General features: G+C 43.8%; 1 protein-coding gene across 1 annotated transcript in view; it reads right to left on the minus strand.

The window, feature by feature from the left end:
- The window catches only part of LOC126187367 (uncharacterized), a 478540-nt gene extending 468893 nt beyond the window's left edge, over positions 1-9647 (minus strand). The window contains exon 1 of the mRNA XM_049928411.1: positions 9538-9647. The gene's annotated coding sequence lies outside the window, so the exon portion shown is untranslated. The remainder of the gene's footprint in view (positions 1-9537) is intronic.
- Between the last annotated feature and the right edge of the window lie 466 nt (positions 9648-10113).

Consider the following 10113-nt stretch of genomic DNA (forward strand, 5'->3'; position numbering starts at 1 on the left):
GGTAAAAAATTAAAATTATGCAGACAGAACAGAATTAGTGGTCTTTTCTCAACCTTGATTGTCTGGAAGTTGTCCATCAGTCAGTTTTTGTGAATTATTGTTGCCCCAAAAAACAAACTGAAGAACACTGTTAAACAAAGCACAATAACTGTCCTGCAAACTGTCCAATGATTTATACCACCAAAAAGAAAATGCCACAGGGTACAGAGGGGCACATTGTAAATACTGTTTGTTAGCATTTATTATACACACACACACACACACACACTTCCAGTGTCAAACACGATCCATTCTCTAGTAGTATATTGCAGTCTTCAGTCTGGTAATACCATGTTCTTTTGCCAAGAAATATGTAAAAGAAAAGGAATATGTAAAAGAAAATGCGCTTAAAAATCAGTGCAAGTCTCTGCTGTGATAGTATCACGCAAAACAACAAGGGGTGAAAGCCCCCTCCATTAAAAACACAACCACACCACAACACCACTGCCTCCGAATTTTACTGTTGGCACTACACACGCTGGCAGATGACGTTCACCGGGCATTCGCCATACCCACACCCTGCCATCGGCTCGCCACATCGTGTACCGTGATTCGTCACTCCACACAACGTTTTTCCACTGTTCAATCGTCCAATGTCTACGCTCCTTACACCAAGCGAGGCGTCGTTTTGCATTTAGCGGCGTGATGTGTGGCTTATGAGCAGCCGCTCGACCATGAAATCCAAGTTTTCTCACCTCCCGCCTAAATGTTGTAGTACCTGCAGTGGATCCTAATGCAGTTTGGAATTCCTGCGTGATGGTCTGGATAGATGTCTGCCTATTACACATTACGGCCCTCTTCAACTGTCGGCGGTCTCTGTCAGTCAACAGACGGGGTCGGCCTGTACGTTTTTTGCTGTACGTGTCCCTTCACATTTCCTCTTCACTATCACATCGGAAGCAGTGAACCTATGGATCTTTAGGAATGTGGAAATCTCTCGTACAGACGTATGACACAAGTGACATCCAATCACCTGACACGTTCGAAGTCCGTGAGTTTGGTGGAGTGCCCTATTCTGCTCTCTCACGAAGTCTAATGACTACTGAGGTCGTTGATACGGAGTAAATGGCAGTAGGTGGCAGCGCAATGCACCTAATATGCAAAACGTATGTTTTTTGGGGGTGTCCGGGCACTTTTGATCACATAGTGTATTATACCTTAGTGCCACTTAAACAGTCCGTGAGCGTGCTGCCAGATTCTGCGGCTCCCGAGGTTAAGGATATTGTCGTGTAATTTGGAGATGTCTGTGGAGTGCTGTGCGACGAGATACCTAACAGAGGCAGGTGGGAGACTTGGAAGCGAGCAGCGCGGGGCTGTTCCCACGGCGCTGACCACGGAGGCACCAGCAGGTGCAGCGACACGCTACGCCGGCCACGCCACCCCCACCCCCGCCTGCACCCCCCTGCCACGGGCCGGCACGATTCCATCACACCGGCGCCCCACAACAACACCGACTCAAAGGAAGGCCTCGGCGCTTGTTGGTGACGTCACGTCAGCTAGGCACGGCGAACGTCAGGTCTGTTGCAGGCAGAAACGCCTGGGCGTGCTTATCACTCTAAATCTCTTAATTTTGGACAAAATGTTTGGTATTGTTGTGGATTCTACAGTTTTATTTAGATGAAAGATTTTCTTACTATCGTAAAGCTACAAATGAAGGTCATAGTTCTGTATTACTGAATCCTGTCGAAACAAACGTTTCTTGTAAAAGCAACCCAGTACAAACGTAAATTCCTCAGATTTACAAACAAGGTAAGGAAGCACGAATTCTGTTGGTGCTGGACCATGAAGTTGTTTTTATATGTCAATCCTTAAAACTGGTGGAAATTTAAGTTCAGGAGTACACTGTTTGTTAAGAATTGTAATGAATTGCACAATTGACTGATTGCAGAAATCTCTCAGAACAATGTGTGTTGGTCAACTAGCCCCAATAGTTTCACATTTTCCTGTGTCAGGGAGGGAGACACTACCAATATGAGTATGCCTGCAACAGACCTGGCGTTCGCCGTGCCTTGCTGATGTGACGTCACGAACAAGCGCCGAGGCTTTCCTTTGAGTCGGTGTTGCCCACAGTCCCTGCACACACCTGTAGCAGTACCGAGCCTCTCCTTCACGGCTGCTCCGGCAGGGAACTACCACCGCATAATTTCGTCTCTTCGTCGATTTCTACGTACTTGAAGCAACGTTTGTACGATTAATACCCTCACGCTCGTGCTGAAGCATCATTCGTAGTACTTGTGTCTACATTATTACTCTCACGCTCTTTACGAGTATCTCCATAGTCCTTGAAGAATATTTTATTGCCAATTGGCTCAGATTAATTCCGTGGTTTAATTGAAACTACAAGTTACTGTAAACATTCACATTAGTCCTTTCATAACATGCTTCGGGGGATTGGCTTCATCAACAGCTGAATTTATGTCAGTTATGAGCAACAAGGTTCAAATGGCTCTGAGCACTATGGGACTTAACATCTATGGTCATCAGTCCCCTAGAACTTAGAACTACTTAAACCTAACTAGCCTAAGGACAGCACACAACACCCAGCCATCACGAGGCAGAGAATATCCCTGACCCCGCCGGGAATCGAACCCGGGAACCCGGGCGTGGGAAACGAGAACGCTACCGCACGACCACGAGATGCGGGCATGAGCAACAAGGCTCGGATGTATTGTATGTGCGACTTTCGAATAACGTGTGGCGCTATTTGGCCAGAGATGGCATAACCCATTTTATTACTAAGTTGCAAGCACTGAAAGGTTGTTCACACATGCAATCAGACCACCCATAAGACTTTGTAATAAAATAACTTTTGTCTTCAGCTGCCAGACAGTACCACAAGTTATCCAAAAGACTTACATATAGTACATCCATGCCTTAGTAACTGACCTAAATACACTGATGACGGCTGTATAATCTTCCTAAATACTTAGCGAAAACTACAACCATATATGTAACTGGTTATAGCAGTTTGCACTTTCAGCTTCATTAAGGGAGGTCATGGTCAAGCCTAACATAAAACATTCACAGTTAAGACTGCATGAATTTCTAACATTAAATAAATAACGGAAAAAGGGGGCGCCAAATTTTTGTATACTGTAGAGTCGTAACTCGTCTCATATCCAACCCCATCTCTAGATTCCATGTTACATACAGTTTCCTAACGTATTCATTACCGAATTCCTATGGTAGTTCCCTTACATTTGTTTTAACTGCAGTATAAGTTGCAAATCATGTTTTAACAATATTGCACAAAACTAGCAGCGTTTTCATTAAACCTCGTAAAACACTGTTTACCTCCACGGCAAATTTAATAAACATTGCTTTTAAATAATGTAGTGCAATAATGTGTAGCACCATCTTGTATTGGCATGGACTGGAAATCAGCTATGAATTGTAAGTAAAATTTTTAAGGTAAAAAACAACCAAACTGAGTTTTGTTCCACTAAAACTTGTTTCTGAAACTCCACTCCTCGATTTATTAGGCCATTATCGGTTAACAACTGACTACAAGAGGCACCAGTGTAGAAGAAAGCAGACCTTGGATCTCTACATTATTAGCAATACAAATAATCTTTGATCATGACATTAAGTAAGAAACGTCAAATAGAGTGCATAGTGCTAATCACTCATGTTATGCATGAAATATGTTACAATAATGGCTTAGCTAAGTGCAAAAGTTTAAATTCCATAAGTTGCGTAGTAAATAGATGCCACTAGATAAGAGACACATTTCACTGCAAATATCACATGTGGACTAATTGCCAATAATATATACGCAGTGATACAGAAATATTAGCATTGGTGTTTTGCCACTAGTCAGACTAATAATTCTGTGTCAATACGTACGTAAATTAGCAATCAGAGTTCATTTGATACTTATACTGAAATCTATCTCTCGTATAGCGGCAACTGTTTACAATGCAACATCTTTCCGATAATGTTGCAAACACTAAGCCCGTACGTATTGTGGTATATTTGATACATGAGAAGTTATGAGCACTAGATTTGATATTTCCTATCTAATTTCATAAGCAAGGAGTATGTGCATTTGTTTGGTTTCCATTTGGTGACCACGATCGGTTTCTTGAGTACTAGAGTCTTCTGCGGACGTTCATCAACTGCTACCTAGTGATTACCTAACACATCGGAAAACGATTCGTAATAAATATTAGTGGAACGAAACGCAGTTTGATTTTCAACCTTAAAAATGAATTTTATCATCGAGAAGTGATCGAAGATGCCACCACTGTGACTAAGTAAATACTTCTGTACAAAAAACCGCTGAGTTTTTTTAAAATGGTTTCTTGGCAGTAATAGTAAAAACTAGCGAGGCAAATCATCTCAAGGTAACTACAAAATTACGCAACTGTCCTAGGAACACAGCAAGTTATACTCTGCAGTTACCAACTACTTATCAGTTCCGGTCACTGAATAGAAGACATGTTTCGATGCGTTTACATTTCAAGTTCATAAACAACACTGCTGGTTAAGAAAGAGTCCAATGGATAAGTATATAAGTCATTGTGTAAGTATATAAGTCATTAACACCAATGGGATTCTTGGCGCAAATGTCACTCTGTTTGTAGTCACTTCTGTGGACGTCTGGTGCCAGTGGCACTTCTTCGATTATCGCCGCATCAAACCGAGGTATCTCCTCCTCCATCCCCCTCACCAACGCTTTTACTTTTCTCAGTCCTCCGTTTGAAAGGCACCCTGTGCCATGAGCTACACAGATCTGCAGCAGACATCAAACGTTCAGGTAGATTCACCGTTCTATTATAAAATGAATGTTGAATTATATGGCAGAAATCTGAATTAGTGAAACATGTCCGAGTTGGCAACCGCTTCAAGATACAAAAGTAAAGTTCCAAGAGACTTCTCCACCACCACTGCAAACAAAAAAGCAATTTCACTCATGTCAGTGATATAACACATGATACGTCGGTGAGAGGTCCACGGTTATCCTTATATAGGTCCACTGCGCTATCTATCCTGAGGAGCCCCCCCCCCCCCCCCAAACAAGTGAAGCCGCGCGGCTCGGTCTCGCTCTGCGCTCTGTAGTGTGTAGTGCTGCCGATGCAAACAAATAAACAGGAGTACTCCTGAGTACAGCGTGACCAGTGTCCGTGATTATAAGGACATCACAGTGTTCCGTTGTGGTTTGGAGGAACACGTGGAGCTGTTAGTGTACATACGACACATGAGAAGATCATGGGCGGCCTGAGAGGTACACATTATTCTGCTTCCTGGGGATGAAATACGTAAGTAGGAGAAACAAATTGCACCTGACGTAGTTTCTGGACAGTGTTCCGGCTTGTCTATGGATAACACAACTTTTTCGAGATGTCTTGCATAAACTCACTCCATTTCGCAAGTCCATCCCGAGGTCCTCTGAGGCAGGATGCTCCTGGCTTAGGCAAATGTATTGAAAGGGTGTCAGGGGTGTTTTTCCTCTACCAATGTAGTTGGGTGTTCCGGTAGAAACAACGACCATCAGTTATAAATGAAAAGCATGAAATTATGGATGTTTTACGGTATCGGTTTATTTGGTTAAAAAGTTTTCCACCATTATATGATAAATTATTGTTGTCATGAAACACTATTTTCTTTGATGAAGATTGTCGATCATAATCGGATGATGGCCTTGAAAGCTAAAAAGGGCTTAACCCAATAAACTGATACTGTAGCACATGCAAAATTTTGTGCTTTTCATTATAACTACGAAGTTGTCCTACCAAGTGGAAATGGAAGAATCAATTAGCGTCACAACCATTCGTGTAACAGCATTAGCTACGTTCTCGCAGTTCAGATAGAATAAGCACGCACACATAAATAGTGACTTTCCACCTTCATCATGGAAGTAAACATAGGATGGTTGCGTTAGCTTCAGTAATTCAGCAATCACTAATTAGCTTCATTAGACCTCCCATTACGGGCTTTGAGTCTATGAAGCTCATCTTCATGTAGAAACGTAGAAACGTTTGTTAGGAACGTTACAAGTTATTTAATGTTAAAATAAAACAGTCATAGTTCATCTATTGCGATTTTTTTTACACGACTCTTTTTTTTTACTCGCGTATGGACAACGCGAGGTACAATCAATCAATGTCGCTTTTGACGATTGGCCTTCCCTTGCGTCCAAATTTGTTTCATCCTTTCAGAATGAAATCTCTTCCTTTCATCAAACCACGGTGTTCCAGTCTGTTTTCCAATTTCCCTCTGACCAACGTTCCAATCAAATATCTTTCGTCTGAATGTTTTTCTATCTGTAACGTCAGCCTGAGTTATATCGGCTACTTGAAGAGTCTCTTGAATCGCAACGATCCATTTAATTGCCTCAGTTTTGGCCTTGCTTCTGTTCTCGTAGAATTCTACTATTTGTTTTGTCAACCTAGTGGGTGACATTCTCGTAATGTACCCATAAAATTTAAATCTTCGTTTTCTCACGTCCCTATGTATGTCTGTGTATTCTATTTCCTTACTACTTCTTAGCCTATAAGCTCCTCCAGAAGTAATTTTGGAGCCTAATATTTCCCTAATAATCTTTCTTTTTTCTGAATTTCTTCAGTATCCCTCTTTCTATTTAAAATTAAAGTTTCTGCTCCTAAAAGACATTGAGGTTCGATTACAACGCTGTTATGCCCAAGTTTACTGTAAGTAAAAAGTGATTTTTTTACTATAAATATTTTATGTTAATCTGAAATCAGTTGCCATTTTTTGACAGGGAACTTCGTTTTGCAGCTTTTTTCAGACCGTCTATTCAACCCCTCCTGGTTCCAGGTACATGTAGCATTTTGATAACCACAATATTATGTCATTTATTGATTACTTTCGCGAGCCAGGCGCGAGCACCGTTAGATATTCATTGCCCTGGTGGCAACAAGTTAGAGCTCTAAGGCAGCGATCATAATCATCAACACTACACATTGTGACTGAACCTTTTAAATCACAGTGTTTTTGCCAGCTTAAAAACATGTCACCATGTAGTCTTTGGGAATAATAACTAATAAAACTGGTCAATTTATTATTTATTCCTAAGTTAACAGAGAGGTAAGAAGTTACATTGTAGTTCCAGCGGTATATTTATTTACCAGTATCCCTTAACGGATTAAATCTCTAATTGCCATTAAGACAATGAATATGTGACGATGCTCATGTCCGACAAGTGAAAGTACACATAACACGCGGCGTACTGCTGTTTATCTGTACGTTAACTGAAAAGGTCACCGCTCCCTCCCTGCAGGCAATGCCTGCGTTTGCTACTGGTGTTTATCTTACAGAACACGTATCATGGGAAATGTGGAGGGAATGTTACTTTATTACGGTAAAGTGTAGTCGCTTACTTGCACTCTGAATCGTGTAAATACGCCGAAACCGTACATAAACTTGTTTACGAATAAAGAATGGATGGCTGGATTTAAAATTGTCGAGCGCTAAACAGCTTGGTGATCAGCACCATTTCAAATGATCGTGGTACTGGTAAGTAAGTATTACCTTGTTAGAATGAAAAGCAAATGCCATATAACGATAATTACAGCGATTTCTAACGGATCTAGTCGTGCAGTTGTCATATGTTAAAATAATTAATAAAACAGTGGAAGTTGGTAAGGAGGTATCGCAGAACTAAAAGCATGATCCAGCCACTAAAAACTCGTTAAAACCTCCGTTCAATTAAATTGGGTAGGAGTCTCGGAGTCACACAAAACGCCAACAATTTTCGTGCTGTTGTTTCGTAGCCACATAAGACAGAGGGGGGGGGTGGGGGGGTGGAGGGGTAAGTCCCTCGGTATGCCAAGGGCTTCCCTCTTATCACCATACAACACACAGGACGTTAAAACACAGTGGACCATGAGAGTGACGCCACAAACACTGCACTCCGGTGGGTCTTCTTGGCGCAGGAGATATGCCTACGTCATTGTGCAGTATCCGATACGGAGGCGCAAGAGGATCACTTCCATCCTTCGAAAGAGGTGGTCTTCTGCTGGAGTCCCTACACACTTGGGAATCGAGGAGAACGACGAAGCTGACAGAGCAGCGAAAGCAGCCTGCCAGCAAAATACTATACTTCAACTTCACATCCTCCTACAGACTGCCGTGTCATGAGTGACAAGAAGAGTGTTGGCTGTAAACGAAACCACCCAGAATCGTATTTTTGTTACGTTTTATGTTTATAATAGGTGAAGTTTCGAAATCAAATATCAATCAGTCAAAGGATTTCGATGCAACCCTCAAAAATTCTCACGAAAACAGACTTCGAAAATTTGCGAGGAACTTTAATTTACAGAAGTTAAGACGTTTTTTCCCATTGGGCACTGTTGTTCACTCGGTAGCGTCAGAGAAAGTTATTCGGGTAATCTATGGAAGGCTGGTTCAAAACTCGCTTTCAACAAATATATGCTAACTAAGACATATTTAATTATAATTATCCATGGAAACTGCATGTGTTGTTCCTTAATTACATATCACACCCACTACAAATATAAATTCTTAATTATCGATATTTTACAAAAGATTGTTAATAAAGACTGTCTGAATTTAAAAAAAACATTATTTTATAAAATATCGGCAATGAAGAATTTGTGTTTGCAGTGGAAACTGGAACTTCGGGTGCAATATGTAATTAGAAACAATAAGACATGGTTCAAATGGCTCTGAGCACTATGGTACTTAACATCTGAGGTCATCAGTCCCCTACAACCTAGAACTACTTAAACCTAACGACATCACACACATCCATGCCCTAGGCAGGATTCGAACCTGCGACCGTAGGGGTCGCGCGGTTCCAGACTGAAGCGCCTAGAACCGCTGGGCCACTCAAGAAGACATGCATTTTCATAAATAATGATGATGAAGTATGTGTTTATTAGGATACACTTGGTCAATTTTGTGTTTAAATGATGCAGGTATTTGAACTGAACGAAAAAAAAAAAATAAAACGAAAAGGAAAAAAGGTCATAGTGAGACTCGACCCAGCGATCTATTGAGCACCCGATTGCTGCTCTCCAACGTTACTGAACGAGCAGCCCGCCAAGTCGTCAAAATTGCCTTAACTTTTGTGAATTGCTGCTCGAAAATCTTCATAGTCACTTTCTCGAGTTTTTTTTTACAGTTGCATCGAAGTGCTTAGACTAATTGATATTTCAGTTCACGTACCACAAATACAACACGTTACAAAAATCCGATTGCCGGGTGGTCTCCTCGTAAGTGGGAAAGGCGGTGGCTGGTAGTGGCCAACAGGAAGCTGCGGTCGTTACTCGCCCATTGAGCACTTTCTTTCGAACTCCACGAACAAAGAAGAATAACTGCCGATTCACTGAGGGTAAAAATTAGCACAGAGTAGGCGGGTGATGACGTCAGTCGCATCTGGCGCGGTTTGTTCGAGGTTGCCGTCGGTCGTAGCTGCAAGTGAGGGCAACCCCCGAGGCGAGGCGGGCGGGACGTGGGCGTATCCGCCGCCAGTGGGGGGTGTTGACAAACAGAGCGGCGGCGCGGACTCACCGCGGCGGCCCCGCCAGTAGAGCCTCCAGAGCAGGAGGGCGACGCCGGCCACGACCAGAGCGGCCACCAGCGTGCCCACGGCGGCGCCGGCCGCGCTGGCGCCACACGAGCAGCTGGCGTCGGCGGCGTCCTGCGCGCGGGCAGCCGGCAGCGGCAGCAGCAGCAGCAGCGGCGCGGCCGCGGCGGGGAGAGGCGAGCGCATAGCGGGCGAGCGTCTGCTAGCAGCTACTCATGGCACGGGCGCTGGGGCCGCACTGAGCGCACCCGGCCGGGCCGGGCCGGGCCGCGGCCCAAGGTCGCCCTACCTGCCGCTCCCACCTTGCTGCCGCTGCGCTGCGCCCTCTCGCAGCCACGGGCCGGAATGCTCCTCCCCCTTCCCTCCGTCATTATACACATCGTACTGCGCCTCGCTGGGTTTCCCTTGACCGCGGAGGAGCGTGGTCGAGTCCACGTCGCGGAGGAGGAGAGGCCGTCCTTTCTGCTCTGTTCGGGCACGTATAAGAGGTTCGTTTCTGGACCGGGAGTCAGGGGGAGATGCTTACTGTGTCCCAGTCTCCCCCCTCCCCCCCCCCCCCC

Source organism: Schistocerca cancellata, chromosome 5, assembly GCF_023864275.1.
Source record: "Schistocerca cancellata isolate TAMUIC-IGC-003103 chromosome 5, iqSchCanc2.1, whole genome shotgun sequence".
Lineage (NCBI taxonomy): Eukaryota > Metazoa > Arthropoda > Insecta > Orthoptera > Acrididae > Schistocerca > Schistocerca cancellata.